The sequence below is a fragment of the Cygnus atratus genome, chromosome 1, assembly GCF_013377495.2.
Source record: "Cygnus atratus isolate AKBS03 ecotype Queensland, Australia chromosome 1, CAtr_DNAZoo_HiC_assembly, whole genome shotgun sequence".
In the NCBI taxonomy this organism is placed as follows: Eukaryota; Metazoa; Chordata; class Aves; order Anseriformes; family Anatidae; genus Cygnus; species Cygnus atratus.
This window is the reverse complement of record NC_066362.1, coordinates 207,155,648-207,182,651: the sequence shown is the minus strand read 5'-3', so window position 1 is coordinate 207,182,651 and position 27,004 is coordinate 207,155,648. Positions and strand designations below refer to the sequence as shown.

Here is a 27,004-nt window from a genome sequence, read left to right as displayed (position 1 = left end):
CGGACGGGAGAACCGCAGGAGAGGCGCGCTGGCCTGCCCTGGCCAGCCGGGGTGGAATGGCAGGGGCCGATGCTAGATAAGTACGGGTAGGAAGCCGGATAAGGTCTGGAGCTGGCAGCTAGAGCAGGGTTGAGAAAGAAGGGGAGGAAATGAGAGCGATTCCGAAATGAGTAAGGAGCCGTGCGGGGGCCTCTCTTTCCAGGGAGAAGGCAGACAGCTGCCGATGCTTTATGCCAAGCCAAACTTAATGGCATAAGGGAGGAAGCGCTGGTGCTGCAGGATGGAGAGGGGAGGGGAGAAAGGTGCAAGCTTTCACCCTTCTCCTCCCTCCTGCGTCGTCCTAGGGAGGGTAGCAGTGTTTAAGATCCATTAAATCACGACAGGTCCTTCTGATGTACGCTTGGAAAGCTCTTCTGTCTTGGCTCTGCCTTTTATCTCTCGAGTCTTCAGATGCTTACATTTTTTTTTTTTCTGCTCGTGAACTTTATAAAACTCCAGAAAGCCGTTCAGCCCAATTTAATGTGTAAGAAAAGAAAAAAGCATGGTTTGGTTTCAGCCTCAGTCAAGCAACAGTTTAAAAAGTATAATTAGACTTGTAATTGGAGTGTGTCTTAGACAATTAGTTTCTGTAAATGTGTGTAATTTAGCCCAAAGTAAAGGGTCAGGAGGAACTTACTGGGAAAGAGGCTAAGGAATAACGTGCGTTATTTCTAGGTCTTAATGCCTGACGCAGCTGGAGGGGAGCGTGTCCACCTTTTCTACACGAACCAAAATTAAACCTCCAGAAACCCGTAGGTGAGTCAAGGTTTCTGCTCTGACTCCGTCTCCCAGTATTCTGAGAACAGACTTAACAAACCCAGGGGGATGCTACATGCAACAGCGGTGATTTACCAAGTCCCCCGTTAAGAAGAAAGCAAAAAGAAATGCCTGTGTGTGAGGGAAGGGAGAGCTGCTCCGTGGGAATCCATTCAGCTTTTAAGGAAACTTCTGAGAAACAGGAGTATTTACGGAGCTGAGCTGTGCTGTTTGGGATCAGGGCTGATCCCAAACAGGCGATGTACACTTTGTGCCAAAAAAGGATGGAGCGTCGGGCCCGCACGGTTACATAATGGCAGTCTGGATGTTTTTCTTTTCCCAATCCTTTTGTTAGGAAAGGGGGCAGCCATTCAGCCTCAGAGGTCAGTCCAGGAACGGGGTCTGCTGCTCGCAGCCATGTGTTACTCATTTGCTTGGCATTTTTGACACCGCTTATTACAATAGCGTGCAGCTGCTAGTCCCCAGTCGCCTGTTTTGGGGTAGGATTGAATGGTAGGAGAGAAATGTCAAAACCTCTTACTGGAATCGTACCACACCACTTGCACATGTAGTGGGGGGGAGCAGGGAACGCATTCCCAGGATATAAAAGATGCTGCATAATTACGGTTCGCCTTTCTAGCTGTAGAAAAAACAGCCTTACTGCGTTGGAGTCCGAAAGAATCGATCAGTGGTGCTCGGGACCGGCTGCACCTGGCTTTTACCGTAATTCTCAGCCCATTATTTACGGTTCCCAGTCTGCACTGTGCGTGACCCAAGTCCTGTCTGCACAGATGTTGGGGCTGGTGAAATATTTCATGCAAGTTCTCCAGCAGCCTGCAAGGAGACTCGCAGCACAAGCGTACGGCGTGGCAGCGGCCAGCGTGTTGCTGCAGCACATGCAAGCTTGGAACGGGTGGCTTCTTATTTATTGCGTTTTGCTTTAATAACAGTAGCAGGCTAACGGTATGATTAACAGCGGGAGTCCAAAAGCAGCAGGCTAACAAAACAGCGTGGCTTTAAAGCAAAGCCTCAGCTCCTCACGGTTGGGAAGCCTGGGCACCAGATAGATGGTAGCTGCTGACCCCGCTGTTATTTGCGGCCTGTCCTCAACCAATGTGTTTTAAGAAACCATTTGATACTTAAATAAAGCCAACAACTGGTAATTAATAAAGCATACCAAGTTTCGGTTTAATATAATCCAATCATGTAAAAATGGACAAACATTTTCTGCGGAAAATGTCATCAATTCCTCTTGTTTTAATTCTTCCTGCTAGCAAGTGCTAGAGGTGTTTCTTCTTTTTCCATTGCAAATAATAATAATAATAATAAAAAAGCCATAACCTTTTCTATCACGTATCTGGTATTTTATAGAGCAATCACAAAGGGTAGTAAATTGAGTAAAACATCCTATCCTTGGCAGGATTTCCCTTCTGACTAAATTCAATATGAACAAAGAGGACAAGGGCAAATAACTTCACTTATTCAGGTCATTTTTCATAAGAATCATAAAAGTTAGATAGAAAAGGCCTATTAGATTATCTCGCCTCTCTTCCATCTTGCCAGCTGCGGGTTGTTCTCTGCAGTAACCTTGTGAAATTTCACTTGTCCAAATGGAAGAAAGATAATTCGCCGGCTGATTATTATTTTTTTTTTTGAGTGGAAGAGGATGGATGGTTTTCTATCTGGGTTAGCAAATATTTTTGACACTTCTCGCAGGGCTCATTTTTAACTCCTACAACTGTCTTCCCTTCAGTAGCTTTGTGCTACTTTTCTCGAGCACAGCGATCTTATCATGAAGCGTGTTTCCTACGCTTTGGCCCACGTTTTTATTTCCACCCCGTTATTCTAGTTGTTCAAGTATTGGAATAACCCTCAGGCTATCTGTAACAATTTCACCCCATTGTGTTTATGCCCTTCAAGTGCTTGCCAGGATTAGTGTACGAACAACAACAGATTGTTCTTCCTGCATAATGGGAAATGTTTATAGTGCTCTTCAGATTAAAATAATTTAAAATCCTCTTAAAGATATATGTTTCCCCCTAGGAGAGTTACCAGTAAAGTATGTACGAGTGCTTCAAAACAAGAGCAGCAACAATCTTCCCCCCCCAAAAAACAATAAGATAAATGAAGCCCGTTAACCAATGGTAAAAGAATTTGAATAAATTGATAGAAACTTACAAGTTAGGTAAATATGAAGCTTGTGCTGTGCAGCTTTCAGTCACAAGCACGTTGAATTCAGTTCCTACGTTTTAATTGCTCTGCAGCTAACCAGCTCCTCAGTGCTCGCCTGCGAAGGTAGGAGTGGGATGGTTTTGACATTTGTTGCTCTAAGTTACCGATGTTTCTGTAGCATCAACATGTCCAACGCAATACTAAAATTAATACGGGTTTGGAAAGAATTCACGTATGGGAAGCGAACCTGCTTTTCTGCCAGTTAAAATGGACTGAGGACGGACCCAGTCATTTCGTCAGTGGTCCCCGTGTCGTGGTCCTGTAGAGGTCCTGGTGAAATGCAGGGTCTCATCTTTCCATCCACATCTGACTGTGACTGTTCAGGGAACAGGGACGTGCCTCGTGTCGCTGGGAAACAGAGAATCTCGGTGGTTTGATGCGGTAAAGTTGTTTGGCACAATTTCGGGGCGTACGCCGTGCGGCGCGATCCTGTGCCAGCAGGTCCGGGGACCACACACGCGGATCATAATCCCTTCAGCATCTCAGCTGTGAATGGTTAGGGGGTGAATTTTGGAGGGAGAAAGAGGGGAAGGAAGGTGTCCAGCTCGGTCCGAGGGGAAATCAGGTGCTTGGTCTTAAAGTCCTGGCCTGTCCCCTTCTGGCACCCTGTGTTTGGGCCTCTCCTGCATTACTCTGGACCCTTGGGAAACGTTAAGAAAATCAGGCAAGTCTGTAATTTATGGACATGAGATGTACTGGGCGCGACAGGGAGAACAACTGAAAATTGGGATACGATCAATTTTTGTGAAATCAGGTTAGTTGTGTGTCTTAATGGAGCTGACATGCTGCTATAATGAAGGGAAACAAACCTGTAGCACACGGCGTTGCTTGTCTGATAACGTATTTTTATGGTACACCTATGTGGCCGTATTTTGGTCTAACGGTGGTACACCCTGACCTTACAAACACAAAGTCTGATGCCTCCCAACACATACAGCAGCCCTTCCCCTGTCTCCAAACCTGGTGTCCCTGAAGCAGAGGGTCTCTGTGTTGGGGTATTTCTGCCCTTCAAAATGGGTTAGGGACTGTGCCGTCCATGCCAGCAGGCAGTGGCTTTATTTAAGTGTTCCTTTTCTGGGAGAGCGGTTTAATTGTGGGGTGGAATAAAGCTGCAACATCCTTTCTCTCCACCCTACATAAAGTACATGTATGTAAGGGTTACCTTGTACAGGCTTGCGATAAATTAATGTTGTTTGCAAAAATGCTGTAATTACACAGCTCTCCTGCCAATTTGGCACGGGAAGACAAGTACAATCTGAAGCGGAATGCTTTCCCCGTGAAAAGTCTTTCTGGGCTATTTTTCTTTAGCTTTAACGTATTAATCTGATTGGCAAACCTCTTTAAACCCTGAATTGCGTGGCTCGCAGCACGCAGCGCTTGCCTATATGGGAGTTATCTTTTTTTTTTTCTTTTTTTTTTTTTTTCGCATAGGCAGGAGAAAAGCAAGCTGTGTGCCACCGAGAGCTGCCGGGTCGTCCTCGTCGGGGGGCTGGCAGGCTGCAGTGACCTGGAAGGCGCCCAGCTGGTGCGTCGCCACTGCTAGCGCTGCCTTGCTGCACGTTTCAGCTCAATTCCTGCTCCCCGTGGCAGCTGCTTAATTCTCCTGCCAAAGAGAGTTTCAGGGAAAAAAAAAAAAACAAAAAAAAAAACAAAAACTAACTGCAAAGGAAGGAATTGTTTAGAATGTCGGGTCTAAACATAGATGGTGATGGCGATCGCTGGTTCCATTTTTAGCCCAGCTCTGTAAAGAAATGAGGCTCGTGCAGCAGCGGCATCTGCTAGACTGCCGGCTCCTCGCGGGTTTTGTGCGCGTTGGTCAACTTCAGCTCCTTTTGGATTAAAAAATATCTTCTGCTCCAGGTTTTGGCATTTAGTGGCTGGTGACATTTGAATTAGTGCTCCCCTTCAGGGAAGGGCAGCCGTTCGAGTCCAGCAGTGGTCTCTGGCGGCGAGGAGACGTGGAGGAGAGAGGGCTGCTGCAAGCAGGGGCTGAGAAGCGGAGCAGAAAGTGGCTGCAGGGAGGTGGAAGGAGCTGGAGCCGCTGTGATATGACTCCGAGGGTAAGAACGAAAATGATGGGAGAGCAGGACCCTGTTGTCCCACCGCTCGGAGGGCAGCCTGTCCTGTGGCATACGGGGTGGGAACTGCCAGAAGGAGCCCAGCTCTGTTCCTGCAGGATCATTTGTGGGGTTGTGGCTCCTTAGGAAGCTCTTCTGGCCACGCTGCTTGGAGCCAAGGTCACAAAGAAATGATGAAAGCCCCCGGGAGGCAGCGCTGGGGGATGCCTCGTGGTGTAGGTCAGTCCTCCCATCGCCCAAAGCCACCTGGACTCCTAAACAAGCCTGGTTTGGGGCAGGATTAGCCCCGCTGGCTGTGCAAGTTGTGTGATGCCAGCGAGGGAGCAAGCATTCGAGGAGAGGAGCGTCAGCACCTTTACCTAAACCCAGGTGGTGGTGGAGTCCTGCAGGGACTGCTTGAGTCCTCCTGGTTTCTCTTCAGTTCCTTCCTGCTCCGTTCCTCGCCATCCAGCCCGTGAACTTCTCCTGCTAAGCGCTGCCTTGCGAAGACCACGTTCTCCTCCTTCCACCACCAGAGCTGCTTTTCAGGCAGGTGTGCTGGTTCTTCCAGCTGCAAGAAAGCCAAAAAAAATTGTGTATTTAGAAATAATTTCCGATCTGGAGAATCAGGGTGCAGCACTAGTTCTGCAGAGGGCTTTGTCTGCGTTCTGGCAGATGCGCAGGAACATTTTAAGGGATTCTTAAGACTTTCATAACAGGGCAGTAAACTGCTACGGCTGCAAAGAATTCTTTAAGATGCCCTCTCACAGTCTGCTGGGAGCTCTCAGCAGCGAGAAGTGAACTGGTGACCTGGAAAAAGAAAATGAAGGAAGCAAGATTAGTCTGCTCTACAGGGAGCGCCATCATGGGCTTTATTTTGATTCTTGTGAAAGTGCCATTCTGAAAGACTTATACAGCGAAATTCTCTGTTTTATAGTCGGGGAGAAAAAAAGCATCCTTTTGGTAGATATTTTTTATCCCTGGGTGGGGAAACTGTAAGTGCTTGGGGGAGGCAACCTGAGTTCATGCACTTAAGTTAGCAGCTGTACTGCCAGTTCGTGTGATCTCTAGCGATAGAACCTGTCCTGGGAAATGTCTGAAATCCAGAATCATGAAATATTTAGCGGACAGTTCACCGCTAATGGGCTCCAGGTTTGCAGCAGTAGCACGGGATCAGCAAACCGCAGGCTCTGTGTACTGATGCCAAGTTGCCTGAGACTACTGATTTTTATTTATTTTTTTAATTTTTTTCTAATTTCAGTTTTTATCAAAAGCGAAATCTGAGTGCAGCAAGGCAGGGTTTCGTCAGCTAAAACCAGCAAAACCTTATTTTGTTTTCCCAGGTTGCAGGGGACCTTGGATATGGTACACAGAACGTATGCAGAAGCAAGTTATTTTTTTCAGCAGTAGATAAATTGATGTGAGAAAAAATACACAGTATTGATTTTTCTTTTCCTGTGGCTTTTGAGAGGTTGTTAATGCAGCAAGTACACAAGAGCACTCATATGTCTGTCTGCACAGTAATCTCTAATAAATTGACTTTTTTAAAAACCATTTTTAGTCTGTATTTTCAGTGACTTGATTTGTGGAGTAGATGATATCTCCTGGCACATAATTACTCATTTTGGGGTTGTGTAAAAGGTTGGAGGATAAATTTTGATGCGTTATCTGTAGCTCTAAACATCTCTCCTATTACTCATACAAGTTTTTCTCTCTGCTCTTCCCTGTTGGAGTTGAGTAGCGAGGTTTTGGGGATCATTTTTTTTCGTTGGTTGGAAACCCGTTATAGTACAGATACTTTTCAGGGCTAATTCTTGCATGTGACGTGACTATAAAAGGCAACGATTTATATCCAAGGAGGCTAAATATTTCTTAGTCTTAGGGTCACTAACTGTGTAAGCAGGTTAGTGACCGTAATGTACTGCAACCTTTTGGTTCTTGCTTTTTTTTGGGAAAGAAATGAAAATGTGCAGCAGGAAACATGGCAGTAATAGTATTAATGGTGAAGTGTAAACAGTTTGATAACCTTTAACAATTTGATACCCAAGGAGCCGCCAGTCCGGCGGTGTTAATGACCTAAGGATGCCGAGAAAGGCAGTGGGTAGATGCAGATATTCAGCCACATGAGATGTTTGTCCGTGGTTCGGCCACTGCGTGTGTTGGATATCCACGGGAAGCACTTCTGGGACCGATGGACAGGTAGGTAGATGGTGCTGCGTATGAATAAGCAACATTCGGGGACGCTCTCTGTGTGTGCTCTTTGTTTTTGCTGTTCTGGGCTTGAAGTCAAGATCTGGAGGCATTAGTATTTCCTTCCCGTCACCCAGCGCAGGACTGCATTCTGCCCAGTTTCTTAGGATCTGTACATCCTTAGCTAGGATTTGCTGTCCCAAGCCACTGATGTTTTTCTTCTTCCAACGTTACATTCTCTCCATGTCTCCCTGTTTTCAGTTCTGTGCTCTTCCCGTGGTGGTGCTCAAGGTCCTGTAAAATCACCGATCTCCACCTGGAAGCCTGTCCGCAAGGGAGACCTGTAGCCTTGAGAACCTTCAAAGTCTTACAGCTTGAATTTTTAGGAATACATAGCGTTGCCTGGGGTTAGAACTGAGCTCGGACCAGCTGAAGACAGACTGATCTGTTAGCTGCACAACAAGGATCCCCCCAAAAAAGAAGACGGATAAATGCCAGTGCTTTTGTCACTGGCAAAGCACGTGGAATCCGTCTCCTTTTCCTTCATGACATACGCTGTCATTGAAACTTCAAGTGATGCTGTTAAGTCTACCTTATCTCTTTCCCTTTTGTGTTCTTGCATCAAGAAGGAACCAAAGGCTCAGCCTGGGATGCTTTAGCATCTTCAGGTCACAGGCACCCCTTGACAGAAACTGTTCGAAGAGCAAGACAACAAAGGTTTCAAGAGCCTAAGCCACTTACTGCAGAGAAAGAAGGAAAACCGGTTGCTTTTCCAAACTTGTGCTGCTCTGGGACTTCTGCTCTCCAGGCCACAAGCAGACCTTTTGCCAGGTTAAATCTGGCCTTATTGCATGGGATCATTTTTCTCCCACTAGCCGAGGGGCAGGCAATGTGGCTGTGAGTGCCACTTGCACACAGCAATAAAAGTCTGTGGGCTCCGACGGAGACCTTTTCTTATTGCCGGTGCAGAAGAGGAGTAAGATGAAATACTTGTTTGGTGTCTGGACTATTTTAGTGATGGACAGGCCTTCAGAGTAGCCATCAATCAAACCTGGTAGGCTTTATCCTCACGCCTCTCTCTAGCTTTGCATTTCTCAATGAATATATTCAGGATTCCAGCTGATTCTACCAAAATGTCCGTTTCGCTAATTCACAAATTAACGTTATTGGTACCAGATGGGAAGGTGGGCATTTTTCTCTCCTCTCTCACTTCTTGTAATCTGGGAACCAGGAGGCTGAGTTTCAGGGCCTTGCAACTTACCTTCCTTACACAGTCCATTACACTCTTTACATTTTTATAAGGAGATGCCTTTTTTCTCTTTTTTTTGGGCTCAGACGTGTTTGACGTGGGGCTGCTGTGAGCAGAGTTCAGTGAGGACGGAGCTTCTGTCACGTATGTTTTGCTCCAGTGCTTGTACTGGGTTCTTGGGCCCTGCTTTGAAGTGCTGCCTGAGGACGACTCCAGCAATATTATGCAGGAATGTTATTTTACACCTATGTATTTATACAGCACCACCCAGCGCAGACGGGGCTGTTCGTTCACACCTTGTTATTAATACTGATCTGAGAAATACATTAGAATTAATACAAAGTCTTGTAGTTAAAAATGAAGCATGCTTGACGTCTGGAAATGGCTCTGATCTGTTTGTCCTTTTCCAAGAACCCATGAAGATGCATTTTTATGGCTTCTGATACTTTTGAGTGAACTTTTCTGGAGGCCCTTTTATGCTTTAACACGCAAATGCCCGACCTGTATGCCTTCTGTTTTCCTGCAGTTGTCCCGTACGATCCTTCACCACTCTCTCCAAGCTGTTCTCACTCCAGTGTATGTTCATCTGCGTTAAGGAGCACCACTTTTTGTCGTCTTTCCCTGTTTTTGAAAATCTCGATGCCCTGGATGCAGTACTTAGCAGCAGAGTGTGAAGGACATGAGGTTGAGCTTTCGGTATCGTGTTTTTTTTTTTTTTTTCCCCAGGACTCAGCTTTGGTAGACTAGTAATCCACCAGAGTGGTGGCAGTTCTGTGCATTACTTTCCCCCACCTGGTTTTTGCTCGGTGTTCAGCAGTAAGATGTGCTTTGTATTTGTCTGAATTGCACCCAAAACCAGGCTGCGGAAGGTCCCACGGGGCCAGAATAGCAAAGGTTGATGCAAAGAAGCCAAGCACCCTTTCTGTCCTGACCAAAGGGACTGCTCAGAGCATCTATTGTGAGACATAAAATGAAATTACAGACTTCTAATTCTTGCGAGTTTGTGGCATTTCTTTTTTATTTTTTTTTCCTGAAACGCTGATTTTTATTTTTCACTTTTTATGTACTGTTTAGAAGGTAATGGCTTCCATGGGAGGGCCGTGTACGTTTGTGTGGTAGGCATTTTATTGCGGCAGGCTTTTAGTAGGTCAAGCAAGCACACATAGGGGGCTCTTAAAGTGGACTGTGAAATCATTTTGCTTAGCTTTGTTTTATCACTGCTTTGACAAATCTTTTTCTCCCCTTAGATTGCGGCTTCGTAAGCAGTGCCAGCAAAACAGCAGCGCGTTGCCAGCACTGCTAATTTCAAATACAGCACGGAGTATATTTAATTTAGGTGGTGTTTGTGCAGAAGTGCTTGCTTCTTCCCGTAGCTCTTGTTGGTGGTACCTTGATCACGCTGGTATGGGGATGAGCAGCTCTGTGTGTCGTTTCCTTAGAGGCAGTAAGGTTTTCTATGCAGTCTCCGCTAGTGTCCTACACTGAGGTGGGTGGAAAACTGGTTGCAGAGGTCAGTGGTTTGATGTAACCTGAGGTTGGTTGTGTGTGGCCTCCCTGAGGGCTGATTGTAGGACCCATAAATTTTAACGTCTTTCTCAAGAGCTTGGTGGATGGGATGGGATGGGGTGGGATGGGATGCAGCTCTAGTGAAATAGTGGATGGAGCTTAGTTGGGAGCAGGGCTTGTTGTTCTCAAGGGCAGGACCCCTTCCTGGGTGCGGAGTCATAAAATCCCAGAATAATTCAGGTTGGAAAAGCCCTCCAAGATCATCTGGTCCAGCCGTCCCACTACCACCACTGTCACCCACCAAACCATGTCCCCAGGCACCACGTCCAACCTTTCCTTGAACACCCCCAGGGACGGGGACTCCACCACCTCCCTGGGCAACCCGTCCCAACGCCTGACCGCTCTTGCTGAGAAGAAATGTCTCCTCATTTCCAACCTGACCCTCCCCTGGCACAACTTGAGGCCGATCCCTCTGGTCCTATCACCAGTTACCTGTGAGCAGAGGCCGACCCCCAGCTCCCCACCCCTTCCTTTCAGGCAGTTGCAGAGAGCAATAAGGTCTGCCCTGAGCCTCCTCTTCCCCAGCCCAAACCCCCCCAGGTCCCTCAGCCGCTCCTCACAGGACTTGTGTCCCAGGCCCTTCCCCAGCTTCGGAGCCCTTCTCTGGACACGCTCCAGGGCCTCGATGTCCTTCTGGTAGTGAGGGGCCCAAAGCTGAACCCAGCACTCGAGGTGCGGCCTCACCAGAGCAGAGCCCAGGGGGACGAGCACCTCCCTGGCCCTGCTGGCCGCACTACTCCTGACACGAGCCAGATGCCATTGGCCTTCTTGGCCACCTGGGCACACTGCCGGCTCCTGTTCAGACGTCTTTCCGCTTGGTTGGAACAATCCCACCAAGAGGCTCCCTGACACAATGAGGGCAGTGAGGTGCTGAGGTGAGACCAGCAGGAGCCTACAGGTGGCTGCGAGCTGGAGCGCATGATATTAGAGCCGGGTATGCCCCATCTGGAGAAGGTGCAGGGGGATCCTTGTTTCTGTCATTCCTGCCATCACCTGGAGGGCTTACAGGTTACAAGGGGGAGATGGTGCGTGCTGCTCGGAGGTGCAAAATGATAAGATAAGGGGTGGCAGACACAAGCTTGATATGGGTTATGCAATGGGGTGGGGGGAACCAACCACAATCCCTGAACTGTTGCCTGAAGAAACATGGGAATCCCCGTCAGAAAGGTTTCTAAGAACAGGTTTCAGAAGCACATCTGCTAGGAACAGCTCCAGTATTGTTCTTGCCTTGAAGCAGGGAGCGAGACGACGGCTTTTTCCCGTTCTGCTTTTCCCGTAATGGGCCTGTGGGAGTTCCATGAAGAAAGTCTCATCTCTGCTTCTTATAAAACAAACAAAAAACCCAAACCAAAATAAACCAAACCCCGATACAACCCATCAAACATCCCGAAAATGCCCTGCACATCTGTGTCTGTGTTATTGGTGCTTCCAGAACTGGTCGCCCTCTTCCAGTGTGTTGGGCTTTTCGTGACGATGTGCTCCGGCGCGTTGCAGGTCTGCTGGACACTCAAGCCTTGGATCCAACTTGGAAATCGCGAGGGAAGGATTCGTTACGGATTCTTGCTTCACAGTGAAATACAAACAGCCCTTTTTCGCTCCCTCAAGAAACATTCAAGTCTATTTGGAGGAATAAAAGTGCGGTGCAACATTTAGTCATAAATTGAAGATTTCCAACACCGTGTTGACTTAGAGCATATGTTAGGGAAACATGTCTCTGCTTTGCAGACAGTTTTTGTGCTTATGCTGTGGCAAGCACATTTAAAACAAGCATGGAGAGTGTGCTGCCGGGAACAATCCAGCGGTGATGGTAGGGTCATTTAGATGACTTAATAGGTCTCTGTTTTTTTTTAAGCTATCTGTATTAAATCAATGATTCATATAAATTATGCCGAAGGGAGTTAATTGTTATTATACGGTATAAGAAGCTGCCAAACTGAGGGCAAAACTCGCAGTGTAGCGCATGAAATAAAATGGAGTTACGATTTCTGGAAGCCTGAAATGGCCGAACCTTTACCCCTACCTACGGCAGGAGCTGAAAATGCTGCCACGCAATGGGAATGAAGGAATTTTTGGATGTCAAGGTTGGGAGGTCCTGGCACGTTTGGAGGTTTTGGCACGTTTGGAGGTTCTCCAAAACATGCAACAAAAAATGAACGTGAAATACAGCTTTCTCCCTGACCTGGGTACGTCTCCGTTGCCCAGATCTATGGAGGAATTTAGGAATTTAACTTCGTTGGTTCAGTGGGAATTGAGCTTCTGAATATCTTTGAGGGATTAGGCGTCTATGTAATGTGGTTTATTCCTTATCTCTACAAGAGGGGCACTGCTAATGTTCTCTCTTGCAGAAATGTTATAACGAAAATCACTTCAGATGTTTTTTGTGGTGAGATCTGGTGAAGATGAGGCTCCTTGGGTATCTTAATGAGGTAGCTACGGGCAGGGTAATGGGCTTGGCTCAGAATATTGTCTGTAGGCACGTTTTCAGGGCTGTTTGGAGATGAACTGTAGCTTCTCTGAGACACGGCACATCACGGGGGGTTGAACAGACACCCAGGGAGCGTATGAGATGGCATTGCTGAAGATGGTGAAACTCGGCGCTCTTAGTTACTAAATAATTCATAATGGATAATTTCTGGCCCGCTCAGTGACCTGGCTGATTGCAAGAAATGCAACGTGGTGGTACGGACTCGAGTGCTCTTTGACTTGGTCTTTGCTGTGAGTGGCTGGTAGAGGACCAGTAAATGATTCAAGTCCTTTGCAAAAGCTGTTACAGGGCTGGAAGAAAGCTTTTTGTTTTTCTCTTACATTATCAAGTATTTTAAAGGTTGGAGGTGGTGCTTAGGGACATGGTTTAGTGGTGACAGTGGTGGTAGGGGGACGGTTGGGCCAGATGATCCTGGAGGGCTTTTCCAACCCTAATGATTCTGGGATTCTAGGATCTTTTTTTATCCTTCTGCAGTACTCAGGGAGATGAAACACTTGCATGTGTTCGGGGGATTCTTGTAATCTGTTCAAGAACTGGTGGATATTGCTCTAAATTTGGGCTCGCTTCGTCACTGGCACTGCTGCTATAAAACTCTGTGTGGCAAAGGGAATCAAGTGGAGAAAAACTAGGTCTGTGGTGACAGCTGTGGCTAATGACTTCCCGAGGAAGGAGAGATTGGGACTGCTTTAAACAAGTGCTTAATAGTCCCTAGTGAAAGAAATGTTGACTTAACTAGCTTTTAATTGCCTTTAAGCTTATTTAAAAATGAGTTTGTTATTGAAAAGTAATCAGTCCTTGAAAATTTGTGGCGATCTTTGGGAACACCTTTATGGAAAAGCAGTTACCCACCTTAACGTTATTTTTATGGCTACCTAATCTGTGTGCCTGGCTCAATAAATTACTTGATTAAATGTAGTTCAGCGCAGGGATGCTGCTGTGATGTAAGTCAACGTGTGCGCACTTTGGGCATGGTGGAAGACAAAAGGTCTGATAAATGGTCGATTGTTGCTTACGGAAACTTTATGGGTAAGTAAAAAATCACTTTGTGAATCACTTTTTCGACCAGAATTCCTTCTCCCGAGACATGGAGCCTGGCAGGATTGGGTGTAGGTTCTCGAGACAAAAGGGTCGCTAGCAAAATCATTTGGTCAAGGCATAGCTTGTACTGGCAAAACAATGATTTCCTCAATGCGCCTTAGCTGGGTTTTCAAACGGAAATAACTGCAGGGAGAAGTTTCTTTGTCAATACGACAATCTGCAAATTGATTTTGCTGTCAGGAGGACAGCGGAGAAAAGATCACACATCTCTGCTTTATGTGGTTGTATTAGCAGAACACCAAGAAGAGATCAAGGTCTACTTTTAACGGGTAATTCTGTTGTGGAGTTTGACTTAGAAGCCGTTAGGTGGCTTTACAGGACAGGACAAAGGGTGGATAAAACCACCAGGACTGGTGAGACCTGCGTCAATTGTTTCATCTCTGTTCCTAAATAGAGTGTTCCACTTGACAAATAAATGTCTTCTTTTGCAAAGCACGTCTTTTGTTGCTGGAAAAGTCTGTCTGTCCCCAGGAGACCGCTGGGGGACTTCATCCAGCACCCTTAGGGCTTGTTAAGGGAGAGTCAATGAAAGCCAGGCTCTAGAACCCAAACCTGATAGTAAGTTCTATGGAAACCTTCTTGTTGTAAATTTGTGGCACAGGAAAAGTGTACCTTCTCAGAAAGACTTCATGAAGCTTTATAGTTTCAGGGGTTGGACTTGATGATCCCTGTGGGTCCCCTCCAGCTCGGGATGTTCTCTGATGTTAACCATGGTGGGTGTTAGCCCACCACGGGCTGTGGATGCTGAATTTAATGGCAGGTTGCTGAGTGTGACTGTATTGCTTCCCTGCTCTCAAGAGGGCCACAATAGCAAGTTGGAAGTGGCAGTAAGTGAAAACTAAGCCTTAAAGCTTTGGCAAAAAAATTAACAGAAGTTATTCTTGTTGTGGGAATCCATGACACGTGGTTTCTTGCAGTGTATTTTGTGTGAGAATGCCACTGAAGGTCATTCAAATACACGTGGACTTTTGTCCATTCTACATTTTGTTTGGTAGCCTCCAGAGGACCTAGCTGAATCGCTGTCCAGTTGCACGCAGACCTTTAAGATCTCAACACTGTCACTGTTGCTTTTTAATGCATCAATTTACAGAGGGACAACAGCTGTAAGGATGTTGAAGTGGCTTGGATGGAATTATTGCATTTTTCAAGGGTAAAGCAAAGGTAACATTTAATGTTGGGGCCTCCAGTTTTTCATAGACTCTTGGCAATGGTCTCAATATTTAGAGAGTTGCCATCTCTAGATGACAATTTTCCACTTTCAAAGCTGCATCTTTTAAATGATGGTAAACACTTAATGTTTAATGTGTTGAGAGGATGAAATCTGACCTTAGAGATCCTGGAGGATTGTGCAAATAAGAAACGAGCTCTTTATTTCACTATTTACTACTTTAATACCAATTAAATAAACAAGATAATTTAAATATGTGTTTGAACCCTACTGCAAGGCAGTGTATTGAGCCTGGTTACTGTGATAGAGTTTTTGAAATACAAGAAGAAACTTTCTTCAAAGATGGACTGTATAAACTGAAAATAGATTAATAGACTAGAGTAGAACATATGCTTAGAATAGCAAATAGCATTGAAAAAAAAAGTGAAAATTAAGTGTTGGAATAAATGTATTTGTCTCCAGTGTGTATCTTTCTGGATTAAAAAATGTAGCAGACGTAGTAACATTTCTTTGCAAACTGGCACATTTGAAAGACTGGCCTTCTAAGAAGTAGTCTTTTTTTTTAGGTAGGTTTAAATGTAAATGCAAAACCGATCTCGCTTTGTTTATTGAAGTTGTCTTCATCTGGCGATGTGAATCCGGATTGGAATGGCTGCCTTCGATTTCTCGAACCCGCCCGTGCTGTTGTCGTGCGGGATCCCAGGTCCTGCACCCAGGGGATCCTTTCCTGAGCCAAACAGCAGCAGGAGCAGTGCAGACAGAACATCGCTGGGGTTTCACCAGCAGTTGTCCTTTTACCAGTCTTTGGCTCTAAAAGCAACCGCTCCAGTTTGCCAGTGGTTTAGGCTTTTTGTTTTATCAGTAAGTGGCAGAACAGTGAAAACGAGGATGTGATTTGCTTCGTTTCCTAATCCTGCTCTGCCTTAAACTTCGTAAGAAAGTAAATCTAACAGTGCAGCAGAAGTGATGTCAGAGGGAGGTGTGGTGGGGCGATATTCAGAAGCGAACACTGATATTTATCGCCTGTGTTTCCGGAAGGCTGCAGGCTGGGATGACAGGACGATCCCGAAGGATGGATGCTGCCCAACTTGGCTGCTTTTAATGGCTTCTGCTCTTTTCTTACCTCTCAGTTTCACCCTGATACCCTGTAGGTAAAAAACACAAAGCCACAAAAAAAAACAACAACAACAACAAAACAACAACAACAGCAACAAAAAAACACACAGGAAAATAAGCAAACAAAAAGAAAACAACACAAGGTGTGTTTTCATGGTGTTTAATACCTGTAATGGTGGAAGGCCATCGCGTGCCCTGGGATGGAGAGCGTGCACGGAGGTGTGGGGCATCACAGGCGTGCTCTGCAAGCAATCCTGCTCAAAATGCTTCCCATTTCTTCCATCAGATCCCACCGAAATGCTTTCCTTAGCTCAGCACTGGCTCAAGGAGCTGTGCTCCTCCTGCTCCTCCTCGGCTGCCTCTTCCCATCGCCGCGCTACCTCGCCGGAGCTGCTGCAGCTGCCGGAGGGGCCATCTGGCAAACTGGGTCAGGGAACAGCAAAAAAAGGTTATTTTAAGCCCAGATCAGTTCACTAATCTGGTTTGCTGCATGGCCCCGTAACGGTTGCGATGGCACCAGGACGGCGGGCAGTTTTTGGGGGAGGAAACGAGAAAGGCCTCACGGAGGTTTCCTGCGATGTGCTCTGTGTTCCCAAATTATTTCTTTCCATGCCTTGGTTTCCTGCTAGGTAGTGCCACGGATGTTTTTGGCTTCCGATTCCTCCAGGTGGATTTCATTTTATATATAGATATATATATATACATATTTTTTTTTGCCAGTACCACCAGTTTCTCAGCGATTTTCTTTAATATTTATTTATTTATTATATTTTTGCCAGTACCACCAGTTTCTCAGGGAATATTTATTTATTTATTTATTTATTTATTATTATTTTTTTGATGTGTCCTGAGAAGACCTAATCTCTGCTCTGCTCTGGATAACCTGTGCACATTCATTAACATTTCGCCCCTTTATTCCTTAATTTTGATACTGAATACACAAAATGCTGTGACGAATGTCTCTGGTATCCTCTGTATGGTATTTCCTTGCTCCCAGCTTAACGCCGCGCCCGGTATTAACACCTTTAAGTTGTAGTCTGTAGTTACTCCCTGTTGGAGTAAAGGTTTCATGAATTAGCTCTCAGCTGTGCATCTGAAGAGGTCGGAGCCCTGTCAATGCTCGGCCTGATGTCCGAATAGATTGCCTGTCATGTTCTCCTTAATCCCTCTCCTTTAATGCCACGAAGGCTCGTATTAGAATGTTTTCCTTGGATTTTGTGTTTTTCTAATAGATAAAGGTCAAACCGAGGCTGCTGTAGCTGTACATTTTATTTCTAGTTTTTAAGATGATTGCTGCATATAGCTTTTTCACACTACATTTTTTTCTGTTTTCATTTGACGGTTCAGTGTTGTCAGCGGTGCCATAAATTGTTCCAATTAACAGTCTTAGCTAATTAACTTTTTTCTGTCACTACAAAGTTGTCTGTGACTTAGAAACCTCTAAATATCTTAGAATATAGAAATTGCACAAGAGAGAATAACAAACCCAGAGTACCTTGGTTTCAATACTTCAAGAAGTGTTTTTGACAAACGGATGAAAGCAGGAGGTAGGCAAGTGCCAGCACCTACTTCTGTGATCTTTGGGGAATTTTTCCTGCCTGGGATTAGGAATGCGGTTGAGGTAAGGACGCAGCTGGGCGCGGGAGGCTCTGCGAGCTCGGTATCGGAGCGGAGCAGAAGGGTGGTGATGCGCCAGGACAAAATAGGGTGCAGGTATAGGAAAGGGATGGCACGTCCATCCAGTAACGTCCAATAAATATTATTTGTTGGAGCCATGAAGTTCCTTTTCTGTGGATACTCAGAGGGTTAAACTCAAGGCATTATGGAAAAGGATTTGGTTAAGGTATGTGTTTAGGTGCCTGGCTCTGCTCAAGCATCCTTAGACCTTGCCCAGCTGGACTTTTAGCTCCTAATGTTTTTCCATTCCTTCCAAAATCCCAGTCTTGGTGAGTGTCCTGATGGATGGCCGTGCATTTCAGGGTCTCAGGACGGTCTTTGAGACAGAAAATTGGCTCGTGAGGCAAGCTGTGCAGTGCTGTCCGACTGAATAAAGTCATTTCCTCGGCTGTGTTTTTTTTTTTTTTACCTTCCAGCATGTCAGACACTTAGTGAATGTTTTTATCTTCACTTGATAAGTTGTGGAGTGTATTTTTAAATGAGTCATGCTAACACAAGTTTATCGTAGCAATCTGCAGTCTCCCAAGGCGAGTTTTTTAATCAATACGTTCTAATTAACTTGTAATCTATTTTATAATCCATGTACCCCGCTCCTGCCACTGGAGCAGGAGGTCATAGGAGGGGAGGATAGGAACAAAATGAAAAATATTCTTTCCCTGCTTGAAACACCCCTTGTAGTTGATGAAGATATTAGGTAGCAAGTTTTCTTACTAAGTAGCTGCAGTAATCTCCTAAGGAAACGTTAAAGGATTTGAACTTTTTCACACCAAGGAGAAAATGGGAGGGAAGGGAGGATTTAGGGAGTGAGCTGCAGGAATCCTTTGTTAGGTTTCTTTGCTCAACTCAATAGAGGTAATTTGCTTTAAAAGCTAGAGCATGTAATCTAATAATTAGGAAATTAGAAGTTAATGGGAAACTTGCGCAAAATGTATTCTACTTCGGCTAATGAATTTATTCAGCAGGTTGGAGCAACTTTGGCTCTACAGAGAAGGCTTGAGAAGGGTTGGGAGGAGGCTGAGAGCAGTCGGCAGGAGCTGGAAGAGTCTTGACCCTAAACCAAGGGCTTTCCACGTGCAGAAGTCTGGTATACAGCAAAGGAAGGGAAAATCCGTGTGGACCAACTGAAGAGAGAAGGTTAGCAACATCCTGTGTCTGCAGAAGCCAGAACAAGACAAAAGCCCTCACCAGCACCAAACACGCCTTCGGAAAGCTTTAAGCCTTGGTCTTGCCTCCCATCCTGGGGGCTGCACATCCCCAGGTTCGCTCCGTGCCTGGCGCAGGGGTGCGGGAGGATGGTCCCAGCATCCCTTCAGATGCTTTGGCATGCAGGTGGTAGTTTTAAAACAACAAGAATTTGGCAAGCGTGAAAGCATTTTCTAGCTCGTGATATTTTGCCTTTTCTTCTTCCCACTTCGTGTTTCAGGAAAATTTTATTTCCACGTGCAGCTTTATCGGGCAGTCCTCCCGCTGGTGATGCTGTTCACCCACCAACCGGGAAGCTGGTGCTGTGCCTCTAGAGAGGGATACGGATTCAGACTTCTTGAAGCCTTTGCTTCTCGATCCCTCTTCTTTCCCAGTTCTTTTAACGGGCTGAACAATGAGCCTGGGTTAGACTTGCAAACACCCAGGAAAAGAAGAATATTAACACTGGGGAGAAGAGCCTCCTTCTCCTGCCCTAATGCTCTTCGCCAAGGAAACACTAATAATTACAGGCTAGTATTTGTGTGCGGGATAACTAATCTTTATAGGATGGCTTGGATGAAAGCTCCTCGGGGAGAGGCACATAGATACTTCAGATATCACATAGATACTTCAGGTGTATGCCGAGAGACTTTTAACACACTGCCCAACATAGATTGGTAATTAAAAATGCAGTGTTCCCATTTTCACATCTACCCTTGGCTCTTCACGTGTTGTATTTTCCCTTGTTAGAATATATTTTTTATATATATATTTTTTGGCCAATTCCCTAATAAATAAATGTCTTTGTGCTTCTACGTGAAGGCCTGGATTGGGACTGGCTGTGTTTCTCTGCAAATCCACTTAAATTGTACATGTGTGGCAGTCGCTGTGCTTAGGGAACGTGGCAGCCCAGGACTCCAGCTGGAAGGGGAGGAGATGCGGGCACGAGATGGAGCAGGAGAGTACAGCGAGGAGCTTGACGCAGCCGTAATTACATTTATGTGCTTGCATTTATGCCTTGCGCCTTCTCACTGAAGTTAAGAGAGAGATCCACATGAAACTGGATTTTTATTAGTACTCGTTTGAACCATTTATCTTAAATTCCCACCGTTTGTGAGTGCTCTTTGAAAGCTGAGAGGGCAGTGATATTTTGTGTGCGTAGGCAGACGGACGGCCCCCATCTCCCTGCAGCTCATCAGCTGCTCTCAGCAGCAGCAGCATGAAGTTATTACGAGCCTCGTCGTTCTGACTGCTGGTCAAGAAAACGCGGAAAAGGACTAAAGGAAAAAGAACCAAAAAACCCCAAACCCAGCACCGAAAAGGGTGACTCTGCTGAGTCGGAAGGACTTTACCAAGTTGCAGAGCAGGGCTGGTGGAAACCCAGCCAAGGAGAGTCAGGTGTGGAGTCGTAGAATCCCAGAATCATTAAGGTTGGAAAAGCCCTCCAAGATCATCTGGTCCAGCCGTCCCCCTACCACCGTCACCCACCAAACCATGTCCCCAAGCACCACGTCCAACCTTGCCTTGAACACCCCTAGATTGGAGGTGTAAAATTGGTGGGAAGAGGGCCTGTTGACCCCGTAGCTGGTGGGAAGCTTGCAGGGAGCTTTTCAGAAAATGGCTCGAGGATGGAGGAGGAACTGCAGGCTTCGGGGGTGGCTTGCTCCCTGCTTGCTAGGACCCAGATTGTTTTTTCTGTTTTTTTTTTTTCTTTCTTTCTTGCCACAAAAGAAGTCATTTGTTTAATTTTACAGAATGTTACTGGAGCTTTTGGAACTGAAACTGCAGCCCACGTCTTCTTGATAAATGAGTGTGTGTATTCCTGGAAGGAAGTTAAAATGGGGCTGTGTTATATTTGGTACCTCCTGAAGCACTGAGGCTACTTTGAGAACAAAATGTGCTCAAAGAGAGACTAATTTGCCACTGCAGAGCTTGATGTGATGAGACTTGTCAAGTCGCCGTTTCTGCTGGAATTCACTTCTCCCTTTTTTCTCCCTCCTGGAGACTGCTTGCTGATGTATTTTAGGGTTGGTACCCATTGAACTGGGAGGCCAGACAGGCAAATCAGAAACCCTAAAACCACGATGAACTTCCAAGCAACGAATGTGCTCGTTATAAGGTGAAAATACAGCAGGAAGGCGCCCGCACAGCAGATGGATCCCACCAACGTGGTACCAACTGCGTTGGGATGATCTGGGTGTGGGAGCCCCAGCTTTTTGACTTGGTTCCTCGGTGCCATCTCGGATGGTGTGGTGGTTTTTTCCTGTAGCAGCTGATCCCAGGGACTGCAGTAAAAATTTTACTGGAGCTGATATCAATATTCTGTGCCCGTTTTCCCCCTGAGACTGTTTTTAGAGTGAATGGAAGCTAACGCTGGAAGGATGGTTAGTGATAATGCAAAAGGATTTAATGGAAACCTCTCGGTCCTGGGGTGATTAAAATAAACAACCCGTGCAAGGCACACGGGTCCTGGGTTGCGAACAGTAGGTTTTCTGTTCCTCTGCATAATGCAGAAAGCATGTGGAGCTGCTCGTGAGCCTTTTCTGCGCTGTGTTTTGAGCTGTTTCATTTTCAGTTCTCCGAGTTTCCGTGTCAGCTGAGAAGGGAGGGTGTTGGAGAGCCGTGTAAAACTTTGTTTGGCCAAAACGTGTTTAGTCTAAAATCCTGACAAATAGCTGGCTGGCGAGTAATTAAATAAAAGATCAGATTCCCTTCTTTCCTCCATTTTGAAAGCTGAGGAGACCCTGGTTGTGATTTTATCTGCTCCTGATGCTGTTTGTTTCTAGTTTCTATGCAAATCTGCAGCAGGATGTCAGGTAAGGAAGGACGTGAAGGTGATGGAGCCTTTGTGCAAGTTTTCTGCCCCAGATCCTGGAGCTGTAGTGTGTCCCTGTGGGAAGGTGCCGAGCCTTGCTTTGATGGAAGATGCAAATGTTGAAAATGTGCCGCGTTTCGTCCTGTACCTGTAGCACTGGAAAATCTGTTCTTTGAGTTTTTAGGGGCTCTGTCCTCTTCCTCCTCGTATCCTGCAGCTCTGCATCCGTGCTTTCTGTCCGGTGGCTTTGCTGGCGGAGCCTTACCCCTCTCCTCTCTCTCTCTTGCAGCTGAGGACTTGTGGAATGCTGTGAAGACTCCCACTGCCCCGCAGCCCTAAGCAGATCACCGTCGGGATTGTCTCCATCCGAAGGAAGTTCGTCCACGAGAGGTATCGATCGATTCGTGTTCGTCTGGTGCCCTTGAACGGTCGTGTTTTGGTTTAAACATCCTCCAAACAGCTCCCAGACCAAAAAAAATTTGGGGGAATAGGGGATGGGGAAGGGTAACCGCAACAGCAAGTGCAGACTGGTGGAAAAGTGTTGGTGTTTGGTGTGGCTTGGACCCTTGTCTATATTAAATGAACTTACGTACAGGATCGCATTAGATTTTATAGTTATGTGATTTCTGGGTCAAGAAATGCATAAACTGGAACTCCAGTATGCTTAGTGCATTTTATTGTGTTGATTTATAAAGTTAATAAGTCCAAGGTAGTCAGCAGGCTGGAATAGAACGCACAGTAGGTACATGCTGCTCCTGTAAAGAATTGAGAGGGTTGCTTTTTTTTAGTGTTTCTTAGTCTTAATATCATCTTAGTAAATAATTAATTTTTGTTTTGTATTAGAAAGAAGGCAAAAGATCCTGCTTGTGTTTGCTGCTGGGTTGGCAAAAGGGGTGATTCCTGGTATAAATTTCTGTCATTTGCCTGCAGGCAGTTTCCTAACAGCTTATATTGCAGCCTTTCATAAAAGAAAGGTAGAAAGAGGTTTTAACAATAGAAACTTTGTAGTGTCATGTGGTCTGTAAATTGTTTGGGGCAGGTTCTATCTTAACTACTTCTTTTTTATTTGATGTCTAGCATTATGAACTGGTCAGGTCCTCTAGGCATTTACGTATAAGAAGATGTGTTATAATAGAGGTATGACATGATATATAGATAGCTATTAAATATGAGCACACCACTTCAGGAAATCCCTGAGCTGCACAACGTTACAGGCTGGAAAATGTGCTGGGCAAGTGTCATGGTACGGCTGCCCCGTGCTTGCATTTTCCCCGAAGTATTCTCATTTCTGTTGTTGCTGCACAGAAGATGCTGGGGTAGCCGAAGTGTTGGCCTGACCCAATCCAGCTGTTCTCCTGCACAAGTACAAAAAACACAGGGTTGACATCTTTTTTTCCCCCCTTTTCCATGTTTTTGCTGATTGCTTAGTAACATAAACTGCCAGGCGACCCGCTGAGTGTTCTGCTCCCACTCAAGGCAGATTTGCCGAAAACCAGCTGCGGGCAGATGACAGCGGTGCTGATGGATGCTCCCCGCTCTCGGATCCACTGCGTTACGCATGCATCAAGCACTCACGCGTGCTGTCGTCCGTATTTTCCAAATATTTTAGCCTGAAAAAGTGCTCCAGCCCGTCCTGGGGAAAAGCCTGCCCTATTTAGATGCCTGCTTTTGGGGTATGGACAAAACCAGACCGTTGGCTCTTCCTCTTCCCACCCTCATCAACTCCACACATCTCAGGTGGGATGGGACAGAAAGTGCCAAACTGTTCAGAAAAACTTTGCTTTTGGCAATCCTCTAGCAGCAAGAATGATGGGCCCCTTTCTGTTGAATATCAGGCTGGAAAAAAGGATAAAGGTGGGGAAAAAGGGGGCCTTGATGCTGCTTCTGTCCCCTTTTCCTGCCCACTGCCCCTTAACAAAATAGTAGGAGACACAGATGGGGCTGTGCTGCTTCTGCAGGGCAAGGAAAGAGAATTGCAGGGCTGCAGGAGGACTGGAAGGTAGGGCGGAGGTAGGGGTGGGGGATGAATTGCTGAGAGGTTAGAAAAGTGACAGTGGCATTGATGGAAGAAGAGGAAGACGAGATGTTTTTCAAAATGAGAGTAAGGTAAGCATTGGCTTTGTATGAGAAACAGAGCTTCTTGTCCCGTGGCTCTGTCCGATTCAGCTCCAGATTAAGAAGCCTAATCTTCAGCTTTGTGTGCGCTGGGTGTCTGAGCTCCCAGTGGGCTCAGTGAATATCCTGGGAGAGAAATTGATGGAGCCTGGGGAAATCTGGCTGGCGAGCCACCAGCTGCCTCCTCCAGCCCGGTGGGGAATTGCCCTGCCCGAGTGCCTCCACCAGTTGCTTCAGAGATTCACTTCTGGGTGTCTCAATCTTGGGCTGAGCCTCCACACTTTAGATTCAGGACGGTAAAAAGTGCTCAGAAATCAAAAGACGGAAGAAATTCAGTCAAACTCTTGGTGTGTGTGCGCCAGACCTCTTAATTTGGTTTACTTAGGTTAGGTTATTTCCTGCTCGGGAAATAACCCCTCGTCCCCTTCCCCTGCCAAATCCTGAGGGGAATACCAGCAAATAAATAGTTAACCGTAATGTGGAAAGTCTGTGTGTACCTAACAATGCTTCACTTATCTGTGCAGTAGCCTGGTTTGGTGTAAAAGTTTTTTTTTTTTTTTTTTTACATTAGGCTGTTGTTATACAGCGTGCCTGCATGGAATTTGGCGTGTGGCTAGGTGCACTTGGGCTTCCTGGATTTGCTTACTTCACCTCAAAATCTCAGATCTCATCTGGAAAATTTCTGGTCTTGAGTCTTGGGACCACTTGTGCCAGGTCTGTGGGGTCCTCTTGTCCTCCTGGGAGTACGTGCGATATGGAAGACGGTTTCTGTAGAGCCAGGCTGTGTAGGGCGGGGGGATCCTATGGGACACCTGATAATTGTTGGAGGAGGGAAGCGAGATCCCTGTCCCTTGCTCATGGCCGAGCTAACATTCCGGTACGAAAAAGACAGGGATCTCCTGGAAAGATTCCAGTGGAGGGCCACAAAGATGATACGGGACCTGGAGCATCTCCCTTATGAGGAGAGGCTGAGAGACCTGGGTCTGTTCAGCCTGGAGAAGACTGAGAGGGGATCTTAGCAATGTTTACAAATACCTGAAGTGTGGGAGACGGAGGGACATGGCCAACCTCTTTTCAGTGGTTTGTGGGGACAGGACAAGGGGCAATGGCCACAAAATGGAGCCCAGGAAGTTCCGCACCAACATGCGAAAGAACTTCTTCCCGGTGAGGGTGACGGAGCACTGGGACAGGCTGCCCAGGGAGGTTGTGGAGTCTCCTTCTCTGGAGATATTCAAGGCCCATCTGGATGCCTACCCGGGCAACCTGCTCTAGGGAACCTGCTTTGGCAGGGGGGTTGGACCCGATGATCTCTTGAGGTCCCTTCCAACCCCTACAACTCTGTGATTCTGTGGTTCTAACACTGAGGACAGCGATTCGTGTTCCCTTCTTTCCTCTGGGTGATGTCTTGGGGGGAAATGGGTCATGTTGGAACACTTAAGTTGGAACACTGTTCTAAAAGACAGCTTTTATCTAGTCTACACCCATTGTGGGGATTTTACTGTGTTCCTGCGTGCTCCGTGACACGCTGCCCATCGAAGTGCCTGAGCTAGGAGCACGCCGCTGATCTGCGTGGCTTGGAAACATAGGCAGGAGCGTGTTGGTACCTACGCTGTAGTGCCGTGCACATAGCTGGAGCATAAACTGGTGTTCAGGAATTTCGCCTGGTGCTCCAGAGCTTTTACTGAGGAGCTGTTCCAGATGTACCTTCCTGAGAGGGAAGGCTTGGAGGGATGTGGTGGCTCGGAGGGACGTGGTGGCTCAGAGGGACGTGGCACCTTTCTGTCCTGGGGGACTCTGCTTTGGTGGCGAGGGCAGCTCAGAGGAGCGACCTGTCCCACCACGCCACGTAACTGACCCTGTGGTGAGCGTGAGATGTGCTTGGGCACCTGGCTAGGATGCTTGCAGGGAGCAGGAGCAGCTGCATCTGGTCCAACCATCAATGGATGAAACAGGAGAGTTGGATGCTCTTGGAAGGTGGTGGAGAATGTAGGTACCCTTCTTTCTCTTGAGCTTCATCTCCTTCATCGTCCCGTGCTCCCTGGGAGTCGTGCAGTAGTGAGGCTCTCCTAAATGTACTGCAGCTAGGTCCTGAAGGTGCTGGATTTGGGGTTCCCTTTCTTCTCTCTCCCATGGCAGACGCAAATAAAGGTGTGGGAGGCTCTGGGACCTGTGGTTACTTTGCCCATCCTTGCTTCATGGGAACTTTCACTTCCTGAAAAGACTTTTGTTCCTTTCTGGACAATGTTGCAATGCTGTTTGTGTCAGCAAAGGGCAGGGAAACCCCTCTCCAGTACTTACGGAAGTAGGCTGTGATATGTTACATAGGGAAACCTTTCCCTGTACCCTAAAATATGATGAATTTATGAAGAGAATTTCATCTGAAATGAATGAATTTCATGAATGCAATGAAGCATGCTTGCGAATACTTTCCTTATTCAGCTCTATGTCCTTAAGAAATTGTCTTTCAAATGTTTTTGCCTTGGTATGTTGGGGCAGTCGCTCACCAGCTAACGACACGAACGTCAGCTGCGCCTGCAGCTAGAGGGATAGGGAGTGAGACATCATTAGGAAGATGGCATTTCCCAGAACAAGGGGAAAAAAATCCAGTGTCAAAAACTGATTTATAAAACAGAGGAAGGTTTTAATAAGACTTATGGACAAAAGCAGCAGAGAGGATCTCTGACACCAGCCTTTCCAGGATGCTCAGGACTGAATTCCTACTTCTGATCTTTGAGCTTATGTGGCATATTAAAGTGTGCTATAGCTACTGCCCCGAGGTAGGAGCAGAGTGCCCCAAAAAACTTGTGTCTGTCTGCTCAGCCAGATAGATGAGGTTGGGGTCTCTTCTTCCTTTGAGCCTAGGAAGTGAATTTTATCTATATCGCTTCTTAAAAAATATGTGTGTCTGTTGAAGGGTTCGTGGCCCTGGCTTCTTTTTGGGCTCACATTTAGCGTCAGGCTTTTGAGTCACGGACTTCCAAACCAACACAAAAATGGAGACGTGCATTCCAGGAAACAAAACCCCAACCAGATCTCTTCAGATGCCACACCGAAACGAGAGCAGCATGCTATGGAGAAAACATGGAGGGGCCGTGCCAAGTAGGTGATGGCGGGGGATCTGCTTGAGCGCCACTTTTCTGCTCCTGCTGGAGCTGTGTGGAAGCGCTTCCAGTTCTCGAAGGCTTTGTGGCCACGAGGTCGACGTGGGACACTCAGCACGGCCTCCACACCTCTCCGTAGCTCTTCCCACCGCGCTTGT

The 27,004-nt window shown here is 46.5% G+C and overlaps 1 protein-coding gene across 4 annotated transcripts in view; it reads left to right on the top strand.

The window, feature by feature from the left end:
• The window catches only part of FAM168A (family with sequence similarity 168 member A), a 176,507-nt gene that overhangs the window by 29,449 nt on the left and 120,054 nt on the right, over positions 1–27,004 (top strand). For 3 of the 4 annotated variants that reach the window (XM_050709193.1, XM_035570368.2, XM_035570370.2), the window contains exon 2: positions 21,920–22,020. The gene's annotated coding sequence lies outside the window, so the exon portion shown is untranslated. Of the gene's footprint in view, positions 1–21,397; positions 21,632–21,919; positions 22,021–27,004 lie in introns of those variants that run through there. The other variant, XM_035570369.2, reaches the window with a different exon arrangement.